Source organism: Cryptomeria japonica, chromosome 7 (assembly GCF_030272615.1).
Source record: "Cryptomeria japonica chromosome 7, Sugi_1.0, whole genome shotgun sequence".
Lineage (NCBI taxonomy): Eukaryota > Viridiplantae > Streptophyta > Pinopsida > Cupressales > Cupressaceae > Cryptomeria > Cryptomeria japonica.
In genome coordinates, this window is record NC_081411.1 from 621,932,087 (window position 1) to 621,959,335 (window position 27,249).

The window sequence follows — 27,249 nt, forward strand, 5'->3', positions numbered from 1 at the left end:
TAAACAAAAGCGGAGTTCTTAAAGAATCCCTACACAATGTAGATAAATCTCACATAAATTAACTTGACACACATGGAAGAATCATTTACATGAATGATAATAAGGGTGAGTGATATTTACCAATCATAAGGAATGGACTTTATTTAACCCTCATGTTCGTGAAAGTACAACTATTCATTTACATGAATGATAATAAGGGTGAGTGATATTTACCAATTATAATGAATGGACTTTATTTAACCCTCATGTTCGTGAAAGTACAACCATTCATTTACAATAAAAGTGCATTTCACTTAAGTATCTGGAGTTTATCAAGAGCTGGCATTGATAAAAGGTGACTCCTTCAAATGAAGATGGTAAATAAATAAGCATTTGGCTTTTGAATGTGTGCCCCTGCTTCAAATGAAAGCATGCAATGAATAACATCTGCCTTTTAAATGTAGAACATCCTAGGATAACACTGTTTGAGTTTTGAGGAATGCTATAGCCAAACTTCCTACAAAATGTTGTTGAAAATCAGAGTATGTACTACATAAAGGAACATCGATTGTGATGGAACATAGATGACTCTTTTACATTAAGATGTACAAGTGAAACCAAGAGGCGCATTTCGAAGAACCGAAGGAGTCTCTAAAAGACAACACTCTTAACTATACAAATCTAGACGTATTATATGTTGAAGTGTACTATCAATAAGGTAGTACTAACAATAAGAGAGTGATATGCAAGAAAAACAATATTATTTAAAGAAAAAAATTGTATTGATTTGTATGTTATGTACATGAAATACCCTTGATGGTATAAGGCTTTCTATTACCTCGCTGCATCTATGCTGTGACTTTATGTAACTCATGTTACTCATCTAGTCTCTCAAAACTGATGTTACAGATGAATAGAACACATTTATAAGGATAGTTACATCTGGAATCGTTAGGAAATATTAGATTTAAATTACTGTTAATGGATCACCTTCCTGCACATGTCACAGTTATTCTTCAAGGTAGATATTGCACAGAAAGGTATACTAACATGGTGCGAGCTACGGAAGCATGATCAAACATGGCATGATGTTCACATGAATCACATAAACATTGTTGATGCTACGTGCCAAATCAGAATGATTCAAACAAGTTGGGCAAGGAGTGGATGTCACCACTTGAGCTTTGCTACCTTTACTATTCCTTATATATTTGATGAGACTATTGGACATCACCTTGTGTGTTTGATTAAATGGTTAACTATATGTACGTGATTGATAAATTAGATGGTTAATTTCAAATGCATAGAAATGAAATTGAAATGGAAATGATGTTAGTTATCATGTTATGATTATGAGCTTAATCTCATTTGTGCTTCAGGTATGATTTATGGGACTGACCTACTGATGTGAAATCCATTTAATTATTAATAATTCGAGAGATATTTAACAAATACATAGATTAGTGAACAAGCATATTATGATAAGCATTATAACTAGCTAACTATCCTATAACCAATCATAGCTTAGTTTGGTAGGAAAACTCAAAAGGGCGCCATTAAACTACCCAACCCACTAAGCCCAAGAGCATGCAACATTCAATCATGGCAACTCGCCTCTTGTCCCACAAGCGGAAGGAACGTCCAACTATGACCAGTTCCATCCCTTATGGTAATCTATTCGCCTCTCGGCCCACAAGCGGCAAGAACATCCAACTATGACCAATTCCATCCCTTGGGGTGGTCTACTTAGTTCGAGGGATTCAATAAACCGCATCTCCCTAGCTTATTTCCTCCAACCTTACATTTCATTGATTATGGAATAAATACAAGTATATATGTAGAAATATAATATAAGCATTGATCTTATTATAATCAATATCTATAAATAAATATAGGAAGATTTATTGTATAAAATACTTAGAAATCATTTTTCATAAATGTGAATAGGAAGATTGATTGTATAAAACATTTAGACTTCATACCAAATCACTAATGTAATGCACAATGGTTGTATGCCTTAATCTGATTCACATATATCAGATCATCCTTTTTTGATGCCTTCTCTCAAACTGATCTTCTTCATGGCTGGGGGTAATGCCTCTTCATTCGGAGGGATGCACCCTTTCACTTAGTCCGATCATTTAAAATAATTAGCTATTTTAACCAATTTGTGGCTTGGTCTTATCAAGTCGGGCCTTCATCAATTGTTCTTCATTTGAGTCGGCCCTAGTTTATTTCTTTGCTTAGGTTATTCAGGTTGCCCTTCAAAACATCAAAATTTCACTTATTAAAGCATTTAAACCCTAGTTCAGCTTCTTATTTCTTAACCAATCACTTTTAGTGCTGTAACTTGTATTGATCTTAGGCAAGATCAGATTGATGTCTAGGTTCGATTAAGAAAATCGTGAAGTCTTAAAATTAAGACAATTCTCTTGTGCTGCTCATGGTGGGGACATGTTGTGACCTTTTCACACATCGCCCCATTGCTAACGGGGACCCCCTCTTTGCTAGCTTCTTGCGTCATTAGGTTAGGGTTTTGGCTGCTTAGTGGGCAATTTTGCGTTTTCCGTGCCCAAGTCTCAGAGTTTTGATCATGCCTAGTGCCGTCTAGGGTTTTTGAAGTGTTAGGATCAAGTTGCAAAAGATGATATTTTTTTTTATCCTAAGTTTTGCTAAGTGTTTGAGCATTTGAACATTAACGTGTTTTAAAACACGCGCATCAATAATTTTAAAGTGCTTAGATATTCACAAACCTTTTGGAGTTGTTTTCTCGCTCCTAAGGTAATATTTAAGTTGGTTTCGCACTTTGTTCCAACATTTTCCTGGCGTTTCGCTCATATTTTTGGAAAATTAGTCTAAGTCCAGTTAAATTTAAAGTCGCTGAGTAATTTTGAGTGGTTAAAATGTTAAAATCCTAAGGGAAATCCATATTCCAAGGGTTAAAGGGTCAAAATCCATGCTAGAGGTGATTTTCCCCTCACATTCCAGACTACCCAACCCATTCCCCCACTCAAAATCCATACTACACATGGGTTTCCCCTGGAATCCATACTGGCCACTAATTTCCCCCACTGTTTGTCCACACCTGGAGCGATTTTCCCCTGAGAATGCTAAAATTTGGCTAAGTGTCAGGATTTATCCAGACACCCATCGAATTTCCCCTGGGAGTGCGGATTGGAGTGCAAGGATAATTCCATGCCTGGGTCGTTTTTCCACCAGGATTTTTGTGACAACTAAGTTAGGATTTTTGTCTGGATTTTTCTCCAGACAGGGATCGATTTTCCCCTAAGCATTTTTGTAAGGATTTTTGTCCAAACAGGGATCGATTTTCCACTGGGAACATTATGAAGAGTTTTTGAGTCCGGATTTTTGTCCAGACTGAGGTCGAATTTCCACCAGGGAGGTATTTTTTCAAGTTAAGTGATTTTTGAGTGTGGATTTTTGTCCAGACACCCATCGAATTTCCCCTGGGGGGTGATTTTTGCAAATTGAGTGCAATTTTGTCTGGATTTTTGTCCAAACTCCTATCAATTTTCCCCTAGAGGGTGATTTATGTGCATTTTGATGATTTTGAGCATGGATTTTTATCCAAGCATGGGTCGAATTTCCCCTATGGGGCAAATTTTGACACTTAAGCGATTTTTGAAGGGATTTTTTAATCCCAACCTATAGCGATTTTCCCCTGGAGGCTTTATTTTGGATTTAAATTGCAATATTTTAAATAAAAGCCCCATTTTCATTGCTTTTAAATAGTTATTAAATGATTATTTAAAATTTAAAAGCAAATTTAATAACTTGCAATAATTATTAAATGTTTGAATCTTCTAGAAGCAAGTTAGGGTTTCACCAAGCAAGTATTTATACAAGTGTTTTTTTATCCCACATTGCTTGTGTGGTGAAAGTTGGAGCTGAAAGCAAGTATATGAGAGGAACTTCAGCATTATTTTATTATTATTTCTGCCAGGTGTCTCCATGAGAGCGATTTTTTTCAAGTTGGGCGAATTTTTTTAGCAAGGCATTTTTGTGAAGTGTGGGATTGAGGATTTATTTTCCTCCATTTTTTCCAGCTTGCTGATTTATTTCTCTTGGCTGCCATTAAAGACCAGTTTCAGATTTCCGATTTTGCTAAGTTTGGCGATTTTTTCCAAATTTAGCATTTTTTGGTGAAAGTTGGCGAATTTGTGTTTGGACACCTTGGGCGATTTTTCCTCCACCATTGTGATTGTTGTTCAGACCTTCATTTTTGCAGATTGCTGCCATTAACAACAATTTTCAGAATTTTGAAAATTTCGATTTTTTGCTAAGGCAGGCAAATTTTTGTGTTTGGGGTTTTCAATCCCAACTTGGGCGATTTTTCCAGATTATTGCCATTCTCCATTATTGCAGATCCGAGCTACCATTGGCATCAATTTTCAGATTTCCATTTTAGCGCTAGACTTGGGAAAATTTCGAATTTGCTTGGAGGCCACATTTTGGTGGATTTTTCATGCATGTTTGTTGGCTGTCATCATTTCCAGCCTGCTGATTCGCTTCAGATCTGAGGTTTGCTTCAGATTTTGACCTCCATTAATGGCTGCCATTAATTTTCAAACTTAAGTTTTTATTGCCCAGCCAATTCTAACTTAAATATTTAGCATTTGGAGACATTTCGTGGAGTTTTCTGTGCACTTTTTAGACCATTTTATCGCTATTGCAGGTCTGAAACTCCATTGTTAGGCGGTTGTCCTCAGAAATTTCATTTCCAGCCACCTAACCAATTTTGGCGAATTTGCTTGGGGCTGTTTCCTAAGCCATTTTTCATCATTTTCAGGGATTTAAACCACTTTGCAAGGTGCTGGTAAGTCTGAAGTGTTCGATTTTCAGACTTGTCCTCAGAAAACTAATTTTTACCAGCCATACTTACATTCCAGAAAATGATTGTTTTCATCAATAAAACTGATTTCTATTGATTTTATGCACATTTTGAAGATTACAACATATTTTGAAAGTCTGAATTTGCTGGTTGTCTTTAGAATTTTGACCTCCATTGTTGACTGCGGAAGGTGTCTTCAGACATTCATTGTGTGAAAACACAACCTTTCCGGTATACTCCTTTGCATTCTTTGCTTGCATATTTTCTAAGCGTAAGGAGGTATAAATGAATTTTTATGGAAGGCTTCCATGCCTTAGTGTTGTCACACATTGAACGTAATTGCTAAAATTTACCAAGTGTATGGATTATTTTCCTGACTTCATGCTCTAAACTAGCTAAATCTCTAGAAAGTCAGGAATTTTATTACAAGTATTTATTTTTATCCTAGGACTAACTTCCAGTTTCGTACAGGTGCGATGTCGAAGTCAGGATACAAGGAAAGGAAAGAGCTGCTGAAGACGTTTGAGATTGGATTTTATCCAGAGTTCAAGATTTCATCCAGATGGAAGGAGATCACTGATACCAACATGCATTTCCTGGACTTCGACCAGATGCAGCGTCGGATGTTCGGATCCAGAGATCAGGTTCCTTCTCCAGCATATGCGAATATTATGAAGAGTGGCATTTTCCATGCCGCTGGGTTTCCACAATCCATACAGTGCAGTGAGTTGATCCTAGAGTGTGCACGATGTTACGATCCGCTCACAAGAATGATCAAGAGTCCGAAGGGTGTTGTCATCGCCTACCTTGCTGAGGATGCCATTGCTGAGGTATTCGGAATTCCACGCAGTACAGACATGAAGGATGTGACCAAGGAAGATTATGCAAACAGATACACGAAGAAGATGGGTGTATGCAAGAGTTTAATTAATAAAGAATGGATGATTGAACCTAGAAATCATCATTCCAAGGCTCCCAAGACACTTATGTGCGTAGATTTTAAGGAGGAATATAGTGATTTGATATTCCTACTCAACAGAGTGATGGGAATGCCGCAGGGAGCAATATTTCATGGATGGATGTTCTACTTCATCCAGGATTGTCTTAAAGGGACACTAGTGAATTGGTCTAAGATCATAAGCGACAATCTGGATTTTCAGTTGAGGAATGTAGAGAGGTCCAAGTCATTTGCCATGACTTCTTACCTGGTGTACCTACTTGCACGGTTTGTTTCGTACAGAGGATTAATATGCAAAGGTGAAGTTGGGAATGGGCAAGGACAATTTAAGAGTTATGAATGCTACCCCCAGTTGAGTATGCACAGAATTGAAGACTATAAAAGAGTGAATGATGCATTCACTATGTACATCACACGGATGCTGCAGGGCGAAATCCACAGAAGATTGTCCAAGGAGGCAACAGAGTTAATAGAGAAATATGGATCGTGGTATATACAGTTTCCCACTTTCACATACCTCAGGATTCATGGGTTTCAATCTGAACCCTACAGGCTTCCTAGGTATCCTACTGACAGAATGATATTGTTGGAAGTGGTAAGACAGCTTCTTGAGTTCGATGTTATCCAGAGAGAGAAGCACAGGACAGGAATGGCATTCCCTATTTCAGTTGGGAAGACGTCAGAGGTCTGCCAATCCGCCATAGCTGCCAACACTGCAGGTGAGGAGATTGCATTCTACAAATTTGCTACCTACAAGAAAAGAGAAAGATTTGATCCAGACAAGAAGGTCGGAAGGATCAGAAGAGAGAAGTTCACTCACAAGGTTGACATAGAGGATTATTGGGCTAACTTAATGGATGAACAAGCAGTAAAGAGAAGAATGTGGTCCAGAATGTCAATGGATTTCTTGAGGAAGTGTGGACTTTTCCTCATCCCTGATCAGGTATTAGATGATAAAGATCATACACACCCACATTATGAGAATGAAATGAAGAAGGCAATCCTATTGCCAAATTGGTCAGAGTCAGAGGAGACTGACTCTGAATATATTGATGAGAGAAGTCTTGAATTTCTCCCGTACATGGGTAGATATGCAAATGAACAGATTAGTTGACATGGGTGTTCCCTTCACTTATGAGAGGATGAAGACGGAAGAGTCTACTTCCGAGGATGATCAGAGGACTGTCAGTGATGTCAGGATTCATGCAAACGAAGAGAGTCAAGCTCCCAAAAGAAGGAAGAACATGCATGGAGAAGTCAAGGCTAGAGAGAAGAAGATTGAGGATGTGAAGAAGAAACAGAAGACTATCATTCCTTCACCCCCTCCCAGTGTCTCATCAATCGAAGTGATTGAAGTAACAGAACAGAATAACGAGACTCAGCAGTGTTCCAACACAGTGATACTACCAGAGAATACTCAGGAATTTCATGCCACAGCAACATCTGTACCTCCTAATGAGAATGATGACCAGCCGGGATCCCCTACTGTCCTTTTGGAAGTTAGTTTGGGAAATGATGTATATGATTGGACCGGGAATAATCCTGATGATAAGGATGAAGTTATCTCGGCACTGAAGGACCTTGATCAAGAAATATGTCTTGATGATGGTATGGAGATGACCGCTATTCCTGAATGGTTGAGGAAGAGTATGGAGAAAAGTAACAAATGATAGAAGTACAACCTATTGAGGATATTGATGACTACTTAGCTAGGAGTGCTAAGAAGAAAGAGCCAAAGAGAGCGGAGATTTTGTCGCACATAGCTAGAGATGAGACAGGAATGAGGATTGCGCAGATTGCTGTTCCTAGACCAGGCGTGACAGTGGACACTGCTACTCCCATGGATTTCCAGATCACTTCAATTGCCCTTGGTCATCCATCTGCAAGGCAGGAATTTCAGGAGATTGGTGACAACCTCCAAGCAATCAATGCCAAGTTAGACACAGCGATTGCAGAGAATGAAAAGTACAAAGAAGAAAATATTAGACTCAGAGAGTATATTGCAGGGACAAGGCGTGGGGATCCCACCCTTATTTCCCCTATTGCAGTTGACCATGGAATACATTCACACTGCGAGGTAGCGAGAGGTACACACTCAAAGGTGGAAAAGTGGATTGAAAGCACAAGAAGGCAGGCAGATGATTTCCTTACTCAGTTTGTCCAAGCATATGATAAGACAACAACGCTTGTATTCAGGATCCAGTATTTGGAGGGAGTTTAGGAAGAATTCCGGCCTATCCAAGAGAAGACCATTCCACGCCTCCTGGCATTGAAGAAGGTTCCTAATTCCATTTTGGTCAGCGAGGACATTGTGCACAGTGGAGACATATATAATTTCCATGGCTGGTATTGTGCACTAGCTTTGAAGAAATCAGCTTATGAGAACGCCCAATCAAGTTGTATGGAGATGGAAGGATTAATTCAGGACATTCAGATGAAAATCCTTGCCTCGATTGAGGAATTATTGGGTGTTGATGTTAGTGATGCTAGTGGTTTACACTTAGCCGAATTAAGAGACAAGATAAAATTTATGTATTTTTGCCAGTTGGACCCTTTGTAGAAGAGTCAGATAGATGACTTGGTCTCTTTGTTGATTCATGTTCATAATTCGCAGAAGCTCATACCTGAATGGGAGAACACTTTGAATGCTTGCTCGGATTCATTGGATGTGATTGATTTACAGCAGGATACCTTGCCTAGCATTTCCATGGAGGAGTTAAATTCAGTTTTGGCTAGATTCTTGGAGTATGCTAAGAGAGAGAGAGATGCAGGGAGGAATCTTATAGAAGATTCTCTATACGATGACTAGGTATCTTTCTATTGGGCCATATGTTGGTGGCACCATTTTTTATGTAACCCTAATTAGGGCAATTCTAGGGTTTTGTTGGCATGATCTCAACCGTTGATCTTAGATCAATCTGGGCCATCCATTTTGTAAGAGACTCTATATATGCCCCTTTGTCTCTCATTTGTAAGAGAGTTTTTGTAGAATTGTTGGTATATGCTACAGCTATTTGAATCCTAATCATTGTTCAATTGTTGGTGATTTTGCTCTTCAAGTGTTGTATTTGCATTCATGGTTCTCAATTCCTCCAAGTTAGATTAGAATTTAGATTAGAATTTATTTTCATGTATGTTAGATTGAATGGAAGATTTGTTGAGTATATTTGTGTGGAATCCTTAATCCATACCACTAGCCTCTTTCCGCTGGTAAGTGCGCCTTGTGTGGTCAACTGGAGTTTGAGTAAGCATAACTTCAACTATTATGCGTCCGTTGACAAGCATCAACTTGGATGGTGTCTTCGTTTGATGGTAATAGTCTGAAAATCATTAAGTATACCTTAGATGATTGCACTAAGCTTGTGTCAATACCTGATTGTGAGACCTTGCCTGGTTTGATTCCACTAAATCCATTCATCATTCCCTACATTCTTAGGATTAGAATAGATTTCTTGAACCCTATTCTTTTTTCCCCTTTTTTTTTTTAGAAAGAAGTAAATCCAGAGCCTTATTGATAAATCTTAAGTTGTCAGCACACCTATTCCGCATCATTCATGATAATCCAAACATTTGCGTAAGTCCCCAAAGTGAAACACAGCAATTCACATCAACCACTGAACTTACCCACTCGTCAAGACCTGACATGTAGAAACCTTGGAATCACATTAGTTGATCTCATCCTTAGCATCTGAGGTGATTTTGTTCAAGAGAGGGTATATTACTTTGGTAATTTATTCTGTATTGTTATGTGCATAAAAAACACATCAACAGGACATAACACTGATGTGGGGGAACGGCTGTATGACACCTCACTAGGTACACCACCTCATATGAGATGGTGGAAGGCCACATGAGGCCAAGAGGGATGGTGTATCCGCTCTTGGGCCTAGGGTAGAGGATCATTTTGGGCACCCTATCATGTACTCTTATCCTAACCCTTTATGGTTGAACTCCATTAATGAATTTGATATGTAATATGATTAGGATAATGTTCCCAACCCTAGTACGAAAGATCTATTTTGTGGATTATGCTTTCAATGATTATCTAACATGATTGCAAGGTCTCAACCAAGATCTATCTTGTTCAACAATTTAAATTGGTAAATGATAACAAAGAAGCATTAATCGTTTGGGGAATTAATCGGCAAACCAAAAGTATACGATTTTTTGAAAAAATCGGATTTACAAAAAAAGGTAAAAAATTGAAGAAAAAAGATCAAAACTACTTTTTTTATACCGTTTAGGGTATAAAGGATGAGACAACATCAGTCCAGAATGGAGGAGCAGTGGAGTTGGAATTTGCAATTGTAGAGAAAAAGAAAGCAAATGTAGAGTATATACACTTAGAAGATTTATACAATGCTAAAGCTAATACTTGTGAGATAGATGTGAACCTTCTTGCGGCTAAAGCTAATAAACAATACATCTGCAATAAACTTAATTAATTGATGATTCCTCCAGTTATATTTTATACCTCATTGTTGGATAGATAAAGCTCTAAAAGTTACCACCAGACTGATCTGTTTTTTCTAAGTGCAACCAGCCTAATTGTTAATTTTGGCAATCAGATTGACAGTAAGAAACAGAAAACATGAAATGCACACATAACACAGTAATACCCTCGGAAAACCTCCCTCTTGGAGGTGAAAAACCGAGCAAGAATATCTCAGATCCAATATTTATTAAGGGCACAACCAAACTACAAATTACCCCAGCTAGGGCACAACAAATGATCACCAAAGTACACACTTATCTGCAACTCTGATCAGATCTGAATATGAACGAAATTCTCAGAATGTCATATGCTGATCTTGGATGATGTTCGCTGGCTGAGGATAGTAGATTCAGCAGGCATCACAGACTTAGGAGATGATTTGCCTTGCCTAGAGTAAGCTCGCTCAAGGTAGAATAACTTCGGTTCTCCAAGTAGGCTAAATTCGCTCAATGATGAAGTGATCAGGTTCGCTGCTAGGTGTGATGAGATTCGCTGCTGTAGATATCTTGATTAGTGCAGATTGCAAAAGGCAGAGAGATGATTGATTATTTTCATCAATTGTGTCACCTTGTACTTATATGAAACATACCCTTAATTTTCATGGTCAGTGTTGTGACCACATCACACATCGCCCCATCAAGATGGGGACCCTAGGTTTTGCCCTCTCTGGGAGTAGTCTCTCTATGCTCTTTTCTAGTGAGTGGAGTGGAATGGGTTATCAAGTGTTGCAAAAATGATTACTAGATCAAGAACTCAAAGATTGAACAAGTAAAGCAAAGTTAGGTGAAAGTATTAAATGAAGAGTCATTCATAAGGTCGCCCACCTTGGCCCAACTTGAGAGCAAAATTTTCATCAAAACCGTTTACCTCGGTCCCTCATTGGAGTGAAATTTGCCTAAATGCCTTGACCCCGTACCTTGCTCAGGTCCTAGAGCGAATTTTTGTTTTAGGTCTTGTCCTTCCAAAGGTCACAAAGCGAATTTCCTCTATTGGTGTTCTTAAGGGTCGAATTGATGATGCTTTCATGTGGACAGATTGGAAAACTTAAGGCTCAAATCGATGAGGTAAAAGAAAGTGGTGAATTTCAAGCCATGTCCTTGGAAAGGTCCTAAAGTGAACTCAAAGTCTTGTCCTTGCCGCAGTCCAAGACCGATTTTTTTTTTATCTTCAAGATCATGTCCTTCCTAAGGACATTGAGTGAAAAATTTTAGCAAGACCATGTCCTTCCTAAGGACATTGAGCGAAATTCCTTGGATAGGTCCTAAGGCGGATGTTGAATTGATGTCCTTCCAGAGGGCATAGAGCGAAATTTTCCTTCAAGTCTTGTCCTTCCAAAGGACCTGGAGCGAACTTCATATCTTAACCTTGTCCTTCCAAAGGACATAGAGCGAATTTCACCTCCAAGTGGCATACCTTGCTAAGGGTCTAGAGCAAATTCTTCTTCAAATGATGTACCAAGCAAAGATTCAAGAACGAATTTCTCCAAGTAATGATCAAAAAACGAATTTGCCCAAGTGAAGATCAAAGACGATAATTTTTCTTATCAAGGTCATGTCCTTCCAAAGGACATAGAGCGAACTTCTTTATTTTGACCTTGTCCTTGGGGAGGACATAGAGCGAATTCCATTATAGGTCTTGTCCTTGCTAAGGACATGGAGCGAGTCTTTTCCTTTGACCTTGTCCTTCCAAAGGACATGGAGCGAAAATTTAAAAGAGCGATTTTCATTATAGGTCTTGTCCTTGCTAAGGACATGAAGCGAACATTTAACTTGACCTTGTCCTTCCTAAGGACGGAGAGCGAATTTTCATTTTAGGTCCTGCCCTTGCTAAGGACATGGAGCAAATTATCTACCTTGACCTTGTCCTTCCTAAGGTCCTAGAGCGAACTTTTAACTTGACCTTGTCCTTCCAAAAGACCTAGAGCGAACTAATTCCAAGATTCATGTCCTTGCCAAGGACCCAAAGCGAAATTCTTAAAGGCAAGCATTTTTGGCACCTAAACTTATTCAAAATTCAAATTGCTAAAAGGAGAACTCTAATGTGTTAAGTCGGCCAGCATGAGGAAGACAATTTGTTGTTTTATTTTTTGCTAGATTAAGTCGGCCTTAACACCAAAAGACACACCTTTACCCTAAATCACATATATAAGGAGGATCAAAAGAATCATTTTAACACCAATTCAAAACATAATTCCTATTTAAAAGAGAAATTTGGCAGCAGATCAGCGAATCATTCCAGCAGGTCAGTGAACTCCACCAAACATCACCGATTTTCAATCAGTATATAGGGCCAATTTCACCATTAATTGCAGGGCTGGTCTTTTGAAGAAGGCGAAGTTGTCATTTGAAGATTAGGTGGAAGCGAATTTGCTCAATAAAGAGGCCTATCATACAGCGAATTCATCTTGGGACAGCCCAGATTTGCATTAGACATCAGACTTGCATTCCAAATAGTGATTTCATTAAGTAGTGCCAGTCATTTAATTGAAAGCAAATCATCAAAATCAGAGGTAAGGACTGCATTTAAGATCATAAATCAGGTCTGATTAGAGGCAGAAAATAACAATTCATCCAAGTTAGGGTACATGTATAGAGTTAAATCAGACTTATTTGGCAATTGATTTCATATTTTAGATGCAAGGTTCAATTCATGCTCAAGTAGATAGGCCTCAATGCATTGATAACTCACCAAGAACCTAACTTGAACATTTTAAATAGGTGAATGATGGCAGCGCCCAAGGCAAGTGGATCTTCCTCCCGGCAGGCTCTCATCAAAGAAGATCAGAAGAATGATGACTTGGAGACCAAGATTACGTCCCGGTGGAGCAACATTGGAGATACAAATCTTGGGAACTTCAATGTGAAGAAGTTTCGTGAGGCACCATACATTGGCAAACCATCACCTATAGCCAAGAGGATAATAGTAAGCGGCATCATCAAGGCAGCTGGCTTCCCTCCTGCAATTAGATGTCATTAACTAATGATTGAGTGTGCCAAGCACTACGATTCACACTCAAGGGCAATTGTGGCCGAGGATAGAACCGTTCTTGCTTACCTATCAGAAAAGGCCATAAGTGAAGCCTTCCATCTACCAGAACAGAGGGACATGATCTATAGAAGTTTAGAAGGAGCCAGATCGATTTATGAAGATGATCTTGATGCATGCCTATCAATCATCAATAGGGATTGGTTGCAAAAGAGTAGACCTTGCTTGAACAAGATACCTAATGGGCCACACCAAATTGACTTCTAAGAGGAATTCAAGGATTTGATCACCATGCTTGACCAAGTTATAGGTGCTCCTCAAGCCTTTTGTTTTGATAAATGGATGTTCTTCTTTATAAAAATTATCATCCAAGGGAAAGGAATGATCAATTGGGCAAGAATCATTAGTAATAGCCTAGATGTACAATTGAGAAGGTTAATTCCCACCAAGTCATTTCACATGAGCTCATAGGTCATATATTCTCTAGCAAGGAGTTATGAATATGCGGGACTACCACATAGAGGCAAAGTTGGAAGGAGGCCAGGAGAGATAAGGGTTTGTGATTCCTATGAGATATTGCATCACCCACCTAAGCAGCACTATAGATTGGTCAATGATACTTTCACAATGCACAGCACTAGAATCCTACAAGGTGGAATCCATCAGAGATTGTCTCCGGAAGCACAAGCACTTGTCAAGCAATATGGTGCGTGATTTATTCAATTTACCAAATTTACATATATAAGGATCCAAGGATGTCCTTCCCCTCCTTATATGTTGCCGCGTTATCCAACAAACAAGATAGTACTACTTGAAGTAACAAGACAATTGTTATCATGTACCAAGTCATTGAGGTACAATCATGGAGGTGTTATCACTAATTCCATTTCACTTGGGAATTCAATAGAAGTTTGTCCTTCCCTTCAAGCAGCTGAAAGTGTCGAGCCGGAGTTATCTCTTTATTTGTTTACACCATTTGCTTCTAGAGATAATTTTGATCCCTATGGTAATGTAGAAGAAATGGCTGGAAGAAAGCATAAGCATGTGTTTCAAGTAGAAGACTTTTGGATGAACGCACAAGATGTCCTAGAGATAAAGAAGACGATGCATTCCCGTCTGCCTCTTGATCTCATCAGGAAATGCAAAATCAAGAGAGTGGTCAATCAAGCACAAGATAGTGGTATATATATCCAATCTACCTATGAGATGGAGGATAAAGGAATAAAGATTAATTGGGATTAAAAGGAAGTCACAGATTTGAGGGAATTGATGAATCAAGTTTTAACTTGCACACGAAGATGGGTAGATATTCAACATCAATAATTGAAGCAGCAAGATGTAACAATGACATTCAATTTGGAGACAAGGACAAAGGAAGAAGAAAGGGCAAGTGTCAATGAGAGCACCTCTAATTCCAAAGGATCAAAAAGGAAGAATGAACAAGGAAAGAAAGAAGCATCCAAGAAGAAGCAAAAGACAAATTCCAATCAGCCTCCTAGAGCTGCTTCTAGACACGAGAAAGAAAATCAAGGCAAAGATCAAAGAATAGATGAAGGCATGGTCCACGAAGTAGATGAATCAATGGAGTCCACAATACAAAATGACAGGAATGATAGGCAAGAAAAGGAAAAATGCCACAAGAATCATCAAACCCAGCCCTTCATATCCAAATTTGTGATGATGAAGAACAAGGAGACGATAATGAAGTAACTTCCCCTTCCAAGAATAAGCCATTGCCCGAAGAAGTGCAAGTAAAAGAAGGAAGATCTTCTATCCCCGAATGGCTCAAAGAGAGACTTACCAAAGAAGTAATAGAGGAAGAAGAAGAAAAAGCATTTGATTTAGAAAGTCTTCTAAACAGACCTCAAGAAGTCATTGAAAGAAAGAAAGCTCCAAAGATGTCTAAAATAATAAGAGATGATGCAGGCTCCAAAAAGATACAGATTGCCACTCCAGCGGTAGATAAATATGAGGATGAGATTATGACAGATGAATATGATTTGGAGACATTTGACTTAGGTCCACTTCCTTCTGAGCAGGCCATGGAGGAAGCAACCAAATCAGTGAAGGCAGTCAATAAGAAGCTAAAGGCCGAAATAGAGAAGAACAAAAGGTTAGAAAAGGAGGTAAATGCATGGAGGAACTATCTCCAACAATTTCAGCAACCATTGACACATCAAAGTCCGACAGACACACCACCTCCCTTGCTTCCTGCAGAGTCAGTTGATCATATGGAGAAAATGAGGAACTCAACACAACTTCTAGAGGCATGGCTAATGAGTCTGTAAGAAATATGATGAAAATACTTGGTAGAGCCATTCGAGTTCTTGAGATAATTCATAACCTCATGGTGACAGTTGATGCCTTCACTCATGCTAAGGACGTCACCATTCCAGTATTGCAAGCAATAAGGAAAGCACCTAGACAGATACTGGCACAAGAGGGAATAATTTGAAAGGAATCAACTCCTAATCTATTACAGTGGTCGACTTTGCTTCAAATGAAGAAACTCCTTTTTAAAGACATTAGTAACAGATGTAGTCAAGTTGAAGATACCCTCCATCCTATTCATGACAAGATAATCGAGGTGATGTGTGTTATTCTTGACAAAGGGGAAGAAGTTGAAACAGATGTGGACATTCAAGAATTGGAGGGCAGGATAAATGTCATCTTTCAAGGAGAAGGTGGACCAATCACTGAAAAATAGTTGGATCTTATGCATGCCACTATGTTTCTTATTGATAAGACAAAAGAACTTGAGCATGGATGGGAGATAACACTTCTTGCAACCTTTGATGAAGTAATCCACCTAGAAGAACGAATGAAGAATCTACCTAAGATTCCAATTTCTGAAGTGGAGTATGACGTCTAGATTCATTGAATATGCCAGAAAGGAAAAGGAGAAAGGGAACAAAATTCTAGAAGAAAGTTTGTTGTGATTCCACTTGGCATTTCATTTTCCTATTGGAGGATGCTTCCTCGATTTTTGTGTCGGCACATGTTGTCTTATTGGTTGATTCATGATGATGATTATCTAGATAGGGTTTTCATTTGTATCAAACCCTAACTAGGGTTCAGGTGGCAAAATCTTGGCCCTTGATCTTCAATTGATCTCGGTCTTTCATTGTATTTGGGAGTCTTATATAAACTCCACTCATTTCATTTCTAATGGTTAATAGCAATAGCAATAAGAATAGCATTAGAGAAGAGAATAGAAGAGAGAGTAGTAGTGTTAGAATATTGGCAAGAGAAAGACTTGAAGAATTGTTGTTATTTGGCTAATGGATCAATAAAACATTGAAGTTATGGTATTTTTGCTCAATCCTTGAAGCTTATTGCATGGTTCTTTATCTTCTCAAGTCAATCTTTGATGTTAGTCTTAGTGTTTAGATTAAATGATGGAATGTTGCACTTGATATATTGTGAAACTCGTTATCTATACCACTAGCTTTCTTGTTGATTGTAAGCGAGTCTTGTGTGGTCAACTGGAACTCTTGAAATTGTTTAAGTTCGCTTATTGCTCAATCATTGATATGCATTCAACAAATGGTGTCTATGATTGGTAGTGATTTGAAAATCTCTAAATATCCTTAGAAGATTGCATTAGTTCTAGTGGAGTTGTTCAAGCTATGGCGATGCTATAACTAGTTCAGCTTCACTTGTGTCATTTCTTCATTCATTCATTTTAGAATAGCTTAGAATTCTCTAAACCCTCATCTTTTTCCATTTTTTGATAATCATTTAGTAGTCTTACAAAGAAACTTCATTGCATATCACCTGCCAATCACTTCATGAAATCTTTTCGAACCATAAATGCCCCTTGATGAAACAGCAATCACAACGACCAACTAAACTTATCCACACGTAGTGATCCTACATATATGAACCTTGGAGTCTTTTGGGTGATCCTTAAGCTAATCTTCAGCATCTAAGAGATTTTATTCAAGAGAGGGTAAGATACTTAGGTATTTTATTATGTGTTTGCATGTGCCTAAAAAACACATCAACAGTCGACCTAATACATAATTGGCGCCAAGATACAAGTTCAATTTACAAATTACATTTGAATTAGGTCTTGCCTCATAGCAAGTTACAAGTTACGTTTAGATCATACGCCCAAATAGGACCTGCCCTATATTGGATATAGCCGCTGAGATATTTAAATATCAAGGCCGACATGCCACTTGATATTTGTGTAGTAGGTCGGCCCCCAGAAGGGATCCGACCTAGCTACAAAAACCAACACTCCCTCTTAGCTAGGGAGGATTCCTTCTAAACAAGTCACATAGTGACTACCACCATGGCTACTCCCATGGATGAAACACATAAGACGTTCACCATAGCTACCCCCAAAGGGTGAACAAGCACATCATGGAATTTCTTCCATGATACCCACCATACCTACTCGCAGAGGGTGGGCCCACCATGCCTACTCGCAGAGGGTGGAAGAGGGCTATCACCTCAAACTTCTCCCAGAGAAGAGTGCATTACCACCATGCCTACTCGCAAAAGGTGGATCCACCATACCTACTCGCAGAGGGTGGAATGAGGACTCTAACCTCAAACTTCTCCCAGAGAAGAATGCATCACCACCATGCCTACTCGCAGAGAGTGGATCCACCATACCTACTCGCAGAGGGTGGAACGAGGGCTTTAACCTCAGACTTCTCCCAGAGAAGAATGCATTAACAAGGGATTGCACATCGAACTTCTCCCTCACAGAGAAGAACTCATTAACAAGGGATTGCACCTCGAACTTCGACCTCATAGAGAAGAACTCATTAACAAGGGCTTTCACCTCAAATTTCTCCATCACAAAGAAAAATGCATTAACCAAATCTTCATGATGGCGTGGCTCCCTCTGAAGCTGGAATGTCATGCTTCCTCTGAAGCTGAAGCGTCAAGCTCCCACTAAAGCTGAAATCAATCTTCTGACCTCCTTGTCCAAGGTTACCTCTAGTTATGTATCACCAGCTCAGCTTTCTAGACTTCAACCTGAGATGCTTCCTCACAAGATGCCTCAAAGTCTTCCTTCCTTGAAGAAACGCTTCCGGCCATCATCTCAGTTTTATGACTACAAGCTTCAAGTTCTTTCTCCCTTGAATGCTTCTTGGTTTGTCCTTTCTTTGAAAGACAACCTGTAGAGCATAAGCAAGAGCGCCTATTGCTTCACTAAAATCCCCTTCATATTCCTCCTGAATGTCAATCTCTTCATTGCAAATAGAATTCCAAAAACCTATAACCTGAAGAGCAACAGGCTGTCATGAAATATCCTGCATGTAAGGGGCAAGTTTCTCATGGTAAGTACATTCAAATGCAGCTTATCTGCTGCCAACGTAAATAACACACATATTTAATGCAATACATGAACATTAAAGGACTACTTATCTCTTTATTGATTTTCCCAGCCATGTATTCAAGTGGAGACCCTGCAAGTCTTGAGAACTCTCTGTGGTTGATGAAGTCATCGTTGTCTATGGTGTAGCAGCATCACTACGGTCTACACACGAGGTTGTCCAGTATGAAACAAAGATAACTAGCCAAGGTGATATTAATATTGCATCATGCAAGATGACATTGTTCCCCTCCACCATGATTTCTGCGCACCACGTGCGTCATCAGATAAGCCTTTATGGTTGGCATGCTTGCCACCATCTTGGGTGTAGAAGGAGAGGTGAAACAAACTACTATCAATTTGATCACAACCAATTTGAACCAAGCTTTGATACCATGTTAATTCTAGCAATCAGATTGACAGTAAGAAACAGAAAACATGAAATGCACGCATAACACAGTGATACCCTCGGAAAACCTCCCTCTTGGAGGTGAAAAACCAAGCAAGAATATCTCAGATCCAATATATATTAAGGGCACAACCAAACTACAAATTACCCCAGCTAGGGCACAACAAATGATCACCAAAGTACACACTTATCTGCAACTCTGAACAGATCTGAATAGGAACGAAATTCCCAGAATGTCATACGCTGATCTTGGATGATGTTCGCTGGCTGAGGATAGTAGATTCAGCAGGCATCACAGACTTAGGAGATGATTCGCCTTGACTAGAGTAAGCTCGCTCAAGGTAGAATAACTTTGATCCTCCAAGTAGGCTAAATTCGCTCAATGATGAAGTGATCAGGTTCGCTACTAGGTGTGATCAGATTCGCTGCTATAGATGTCTTGATTATTACAGATCGCATAAGGCAGAGAGATGATTGATTATTTTCATCAATTGTGACTACAAGTCACCTTGTACTTATATGAAACATACCCTTAATTTTCTTGGTCGGCCTAATACATAATTGGCGCCAAGATACAAGTTCAATTTACAAATTACATTTGAATTAGGTCTTGCCTCATAGCAAGTTACAAGTTACATTTAGATCATACGCCCAAATAGGGCCTGCCCTATATTGGATATATAATTGGCGCCAAGATACAAGTTCAATTTACAAATTACATTTGAATTAGGTCTTGCCTCATAGCAAGTTACAAGTTACATTTAGATCATACGCCCAAATAGGGCCTGCCCTATATTGGATATAGCCGCTGAGATATTTAAATATCAAGGCCGACAAGCCACTTGATATTTGTGTAGTAGGTCGGCTCCTAGAAGGGATCCGACCTAGCTACAAAAACCAACACTAATAAACACTTTTAGAAAATTCAAAGTGTTCACAAATAAACCACTATGAAATGTCTTCACAAATAGCTTTGTAATTTTTGTAGTTCAAGATGAGTTTTTATTTTTATAAATGCTTGTCAAATAATTTATTATTTTTAATTAATTAAAAAATTATATATTCTTCAATTTATTAAGATCTTTGTGGAATCATATTATATAATATACGCATAAAAAACAGAAAACAGTTTTTAATACTGATTTTCAGCTTCACCATTTCAAATATTATTTTTAGTTTAAATAAAAACAAATATGAATTATTTAATAATAATATTTGTTAATTAAAATATTATTATTAAATAATACATATTTATTTAGATTTCAATCATAAATAATATTACAGATCAAGCTCAAAATAAGTATATTATACTGATTTCTGTGAATAAAACACAAAAACAGGTATAAATATAAAATGATTCTATAAAGAATAATAATAAAAAATTTAAATAAATTTAAAAATATATAAATTTCTAATTAATATAAATAACATCATTTTAACTTTATAATTTTTAAACAGAAATTTCATTAAAAAATAATTTTTTACCAAAAAAATCTGATAAACAAATAAATAATAAAAAATATTCGATAAAATTTAATACATACCTCTAAGTTGCTCCGTCAACTCTATAAAAACCCTACACCCAGCACCGAAAATCCTTCGATCAGCTCGCGCGACCTCGAAAACACAGGCGACCCAGCTTTGCACGACCTCGAAAACACAGGCGACCCAGCTTTGCACGACCTCAAAAAAACCCTCAAACCGATTTCGCGCGACCTAGCACTGTCATTCACATTGAAAAAGCCTTCAATTTTTCCCTTTGTGGCATTGTTGATGACCTTCTGCAATCGCATGGCACATTTTGTAAGTTTTTTGGCAGGTTTTTCCTTAAGTTTTGCGAGCGTTTTGGGTTTTGGCACTCTTTTCCATGAACGCATTTTTTTGCTGATTAAACGAACGACTCTTTCATGATTCAAACGAATTAAAAGTCATTGAAAATCAGTCAACAATTTTCTAGCGATTTTTTGGGGAAAAAATCGGGAACAATGGCGATTCTCGATTAATTGCGACTAGTCGCGGTTTTTTTCCGAATTATCGCTTCTTTGAATGATACCTCTAACTCTATTTCATTTCTTGCTTTACTTGGAATTGTGATTTTGCGGCAAGGGGACATTATGATTGGTATCAGAGCCTTGTTCCTACCAGCCTAAGGGACGGGGAGTAGTTGATGCAACTTAGTCAAAGGGCTTTAAGGGCTCTAGAGAGGGAAAAGAAGTAAATTGCAAACCACACACACTCCAATGAGTGTGGCTTGCATTTCTTATTGAAGGGGAAAATTACAAGGTGGTTGTAAATTGTAACTTAATTGTAGTCATTTTTTAGCATAACTAATTTGGTGTTATTACATCATTAACATAAGCAATAAATGTGTTGTTCATGGCATAATGCAATGGTTAAAGCGTGGGATTGTTGTTGTAGCCACCAAGGTTCAAACCCCAGCTAGGCTATTCTAATTGTGGGTTTTGTGCCATCGTTGATCCCTTGTGCTCGTGGGGTTTCAACCTTAGCGTCAATATTGTTGGCGTTCATGCCAAGTGACTTAGTGCTCCAAACTATTCTCTAGAGTCCTAGACCCTTGTTGGGCAAGTGTGCTCTTGCTAAGGTATTGTGCTCACGGGTCTGTTGATGGTGTTTTTACGCACTATGCAACACAGAATAAAATACTAACTATTTTATCCTCTCTTGAACAAAGACTCCCAAATGCTAAGTTGCGTGATCAAGTGGGACAGCTCCAAGGTTCTCGAATGTCAAGTCTTGACGTGCTCTTGGATAGACTCAGTTGTATATGATGTGATAATGCTAGAATCACAAGGTGGACTTACGTTGAATGCCTGAATGCTCGAATGATGCTAGAACGTGGAATTTCGCTCTATTAAAAAAAAGGAAAAAAGGATAAGGGTTTAGGAAGCTAAGCTAACTCTAAGAATGTACGAGCAAAGGACAGTCTTTGGTGGAATTCAACTAAGTCTTGCTTTGACATGCAATGAACATCTCCACGAGGCTAGTGCAATCTCCTAAGGATAGCTTTATGATTTTCAAATCACCACTACAAGCATGGACACCATCAAGTTGATGCATATCAATGAAGAAGCAATAATTGAAGTTAATCTTGGCTAAATAGATCCAGTTGACTATGCAAGGCACTTTAACATAGGCAAAGAGTTGGTAGCATGGATATACGAATTTCACCATTGATCATACACAAAGTTCTTCCATTCATCTAAATGACATGAAAATCAAATGAGAAGTGGAGACCATGCAAATTGTCGAATCAACATATCAATTTCACCATATCTTCAATGAAGTTTACATGCTTCTTACAACAATGTCTTGGCAACAATCTTTGCCCTCTCTTCCTACTCTACTCTAATTGCTATCTACTATTGAGCTACTAACTATTATCTATTAAACTTTACAAATGAAGACGTGGAGCCTTATATAGTGCTCTCATTACAATTTAGTGGCTCAGATTGATTTACAATCAATGGCCAAGATCAAAAGATTGAAATCCTAATTAGGGTTTGTTGAACCCATTACAAAGCATTTAATGCTTGACCAATGATACAATTACATTTGATAGGACACATGTCCTTTGAAAATTCGACCAATAGATGGTGATGGTAGGTACATCGAACTTTGTACCCATATGAGGTAGTTATCACTTTGTTGGATGAGTCAGGTTCATTGAATCTGGACGCCTTATCATAAAATGATATGATTGGATAAATGATGACTAGGCGCCACCTCATCTCGCTCTTTGTAGCTCATCACAAGTGTGTGAATGAATGAGGCATATCTCTTGATACTCAAAATTATCAAGCTCTTGATGCGATGATGACTTTGCTCAAGTTGATCTTCTAAATTTGATTTAACTCTTCTGAAACTATCTTCCGTCTTGATCACTTGCATTCTTGAGATTTCATCTAGCTATACTGACAATGATTCTTGGATTTCCGAAGGAAATTCAAGATTGTGAAAATTTCCATCTTAAGTGCTTGATGTTGATATTGCTCCTCAATTGAAGTGTGCTTTGTGAAATCCTTTCCTTTGAGCAACTTCCTTGTATTCTTCTAATACTTTAAGTGTTGTAATAAATCATCATGTTGATCACGTTCTTGGTCCTTGTCTTTGCTTAGGACGTATTGTGTCATTGCCTCGAACAGATCTCATGATGTATATGACTCCTATTCTTGCCTTGTATGAGCTTGTGACTTGACGATCCCAACAGCTGCCTTGTAGAGACTTGAAATGCAATGTCCTTCTTGATGAGAGCTCGCCACCCTTTGCCTGCGAGAGTTGTCTAAATTATTTTGTAGAATGATATTCAATTTGTAAATAAAACTAAATAACCTAGGCAAAGAGCTTCTATGGAAATTCATCAAATTCTATTAACCCTTAATCATGAAAATGATCATCCTCATTAATAATGAATCCTTGTAAATGATTAAAGATGATCAAAATTCATTGAAAGAGTCACTTATGACTGAGGTTGACATATGACAAGATACACCAGCACTTGAAATAAGGTCTGATATGACAAATCTGATTTGTCCCAGACCTGCGAATTAATCAAAATGAATCAGTAATCAATCGTCTTGGACAAAGTTGTCCTCTTTCAAGACTCTACCAATGTCAAGTGGAGATCGCTGGAGTGTTGATGCAATCAAACAAAAACAATCATCCCTGAATGCAGTCTCCATGTATAGAAATGTATTCGCTAATCAAAGTGAGATCGCTGTATGCAAAAAAGGTGAATTCATTGGAATGCAAGGCACCGAAATGTAATCATTCTCCAACTTAGGAAATCGTTGGAGCTTATATTGCCATCTAGCAATCTCACTATTGCCGCCTCCAATATCAAGTTCGCTGATCAAAAGATTGCCAATTCAGTGTAATAAGGATCAAATCCACCCTCTGTAACAATGACCAAATTCACCCTCTTCATAAATCGCGTTTGTTCAATTTGAAGTCAATGTCAAGGGAATATATTCACCTAGATTGAGAATCACTGGAACCAAACAACGCCCTTTTAGTAATATCGAATCTTTAAGCTGATTGAAAATGAGATGAACCTAGATCACATGCCAATGGTAGGATCACTGATCGACTTGCTCATGTATAAGATCGCTGTTCCTATTTGAGGAATCGCTTCATCCAAAGGATACGAAGATGCTCACAGAACCAATTCACTCTTCGTAAATGAGGTCGCTATGTTTGTGGAGACAAATTCATTGCCTTTGATGGTCTCCAATCGCTGCACCTAAGACATATCGAATTTGAATGTTGATCAAATGAAATGATCACCAAATTCACTTGATTGCTCTTTATCAGTAACAAATTCGATACCTCGTCACATTATTTAAAATGATGAACTTCTTGGTCGCTTTCATTCAATGTGGTATAGTCATCATTTTCATCTTTTAAATAAAAGCGTATTATAAAATGATGGTGGCTCATCGATTTTAAATCACTCCTTCCATTAAATGCATGCATTGCAATCAGTCTCAAAAGGGCCCTTGTGTTTTATAATTTGGGTCATTGAATGCAATTACCTTGGCGTTACTAAATGCAATACACACATTGATTAACTTACGATTATCAGCTTATATGCATTGCCAGCGAACATCATTAGATGAGGCCCAAAACAACTTTGAATTTTGCATCTCTTTTTAAATGTGAATTCCTTGTGAGCCCTTCATAAACGCAAACACCACATACTAAGTGTGTTGCGATTGTCCTTGATAGACACATCTTAGAACTTTTAAAATTTGAATTTCAATTATGAATCAGCTGGCTATATAAAGTTTGGTGATTTGCATTGATCAAATTAGCTCATGATTATCGATTTTAAATGCTCCCTTGCAATCGATCTCCCTTTATCAAATGCCCTTTCATTTATCATTTGAATCCTTCATCGAACTTAGAATCTTCATTGAATAGGCTGCATGAATTGCATCGTATGAATGTCAAGTACTGAGATAGCATCATTGAATGCTTGTGGCTCGTATGCACTGGAATCATCATTGATCTTCATTCATTGCACCCACTGAATGACTTGCATTGTTCAAAGCATAGCTCTCGTTTCTCTCAAAATCGAACAAGGCAAAAGTACAAGGCATTAAAAGCAATGACAATAGGCATTGAGAGCAATGCACAATGCGTGCGAGAGTAATGCACAAGGTTGACTTCATGCCTTAGCCAAATTTTTTATTTTTCAGATTTTAAGGTGAGTCACTCAAACTCAAGTTCGCAAGGCTAAGTTCATACTTTCTATCCTAAAAGAAATGTTGATCTCAGTTTAGCCTCTATGCTGAAGTGGCATTATCAATGCCTTAGAAACATTTTTTACTCTCTTCTCTAAAGTCAGTGGGGCTCAAACAATACCATACACACTGCCTTAAAAAACATTTAAATTTCCTCCTGAGTGCTTTGTGGGGGCTAGCATACCACATTAAAAAAGGTTCCTAAAAAAACTTTCAACTCTCCATTTTGGTGGGTCTCAGCAATGCCATGTAAGTGGGGGATGTGAAGGAAATAAAGGTGGTAAGATGAAAAGATACCGTGGCAAGGGAAAGATGAGGGGAAGGGATAAGGAAGTGCCACGGGGTAGGAAGGAAGGGATACGGGGGGTAGGAATGGGGTGTTACAGGGTTAGTTGAATGCTGCGGTGGGAGTTATAAGGAGATAGAAAGGGGTTGGGTGTAGGGTGTAGGAGGTATAAGGGGTAATGAAGGGAGTTGGAATATGAGGTGAGGTTAGAGGATGTAGGGAGTGGTAGTTGTGAGAGGTATAAGGGGTAGAAGAAAGGTAGAAAGTGGGGATGAGGGTGAGAAGAAGATGGAAGGAAAGAAGGGTGAAGGGAGATGGATGTTAGGTGGTGATGATAGGTGAAGGGTAAGAAAGGAAATGAAAGGATAAGGGGGGAAATAGATGGAAGTGAGGGAAAGTAGAAATGGATGGGAGAATGGGAGAAGGTGAAGTGGAAGAGATGAATGACAGGAAATAGTAAGTGGGAGGTAGTAAAGGAGTTGAAGGTGGGGAATGAAGGTTAGAGGAAGATAGGTTAAGGGATGGAGTGATTTAGGGAAAGGAAGAAATGGAGGGAAGAAAATGGAAATGAGAGATGGAAGGGAATGGAAGTGGAAGGTGAGAGTGGAGGGTGTGAGATGGCAATGGGAAGCGATTGGGCTTGAGCACCCACTAGCAATGCTGGGGGAGGCAGGTCGGCAGCTTGGTTGGGCAAAGGAGGTGATGTGCTTGACTTCATCCTAAAGAGAGAGACTTGTCCTAACTACATCTTAGCCACCTGGGATACTACACTTCTTCCAAAATGCAAGGCTAATAGCTAAAAGACTCAACAACTATCCTAGAAAGTAGAAAAAAGAGGGGGTCCCCATTTGCAATGGGAGGATGTGTGAAAACGTCACAAAAGGGTCTAGATTATTTGTGTTGATGTTGTGCGTTCATGCTGGGGATGAGGTCCCCAATTTGTGCCCTCACCTGGTTCAAGCCAATCTAAAAAACTCCCTCCTCATCAATCAAAAAAAAGAAAATCATAAGCAATAAATGCCTGTGTGCAAAGTGTATTTTGACATTTTATCTAGTGTGTTACAAACAATGTAAAAAAAATTAAATGTATGATTTGAAACAATGAAAAATTGAAAATCTAGCATAATTGCATTATTGTAAAGAGAAGCTTTTAGATGTGATATAAAAAATCAAAAGATATTTACTTAGTTCAAGAAAAAAGCAAACATAAGAGCAATTGCAGTGCCCGCCCTTATGATGAAATATTAATCTTTGACCATTTGAATATGATTTGATTCTGTTCCATGATAAACACACTACATCCTGGTGCACGGTTTAAAATTTCTTATCCTTCAACATGACAGTTCATTCTGAATAATCAAATGTTGGCTCTGCACTTTGTTGTGTAGTTGGTGGCTCCACAATAAGATTATTTTCAGCTTTGCTTTCTATTTTTAGCTTTTGTTGGATCAGAATTAATCAAAATTCCCCTTTACATTTCAGTGGGAACTCGAGCTCCATTAAAAAAACTTCAAAAATTGGTCACAATCTTGCACTTTTTTTCATCACCCTCCATTTTTGCCATACTATTGATCAGGCCTTAGCAACAAAACTAGATTCCTGGAGTTGTAGAGAACAACATTTGAAGTGCAACACCTACAAGTTCAGCCAACATTATTCACACTCAATTTCTCTATGCATCAGATTT

The 27,249-nt window shown here is 38.3% G+C and overlaps 1 protein-coding gene across 1 annotated transcript in view; it reads right to left on the reverse strand.

Annotated features, from left to right (window-relative positions):
- The window catches only part of LOC131069234 (uncharacterized), a 199,645-nt gene that overhangs the window by 120,789 nt on the left and 51,607 nt on the right, over positions 1 to 27,249 (reverse strand). The window lies entirely within an intron of this gene.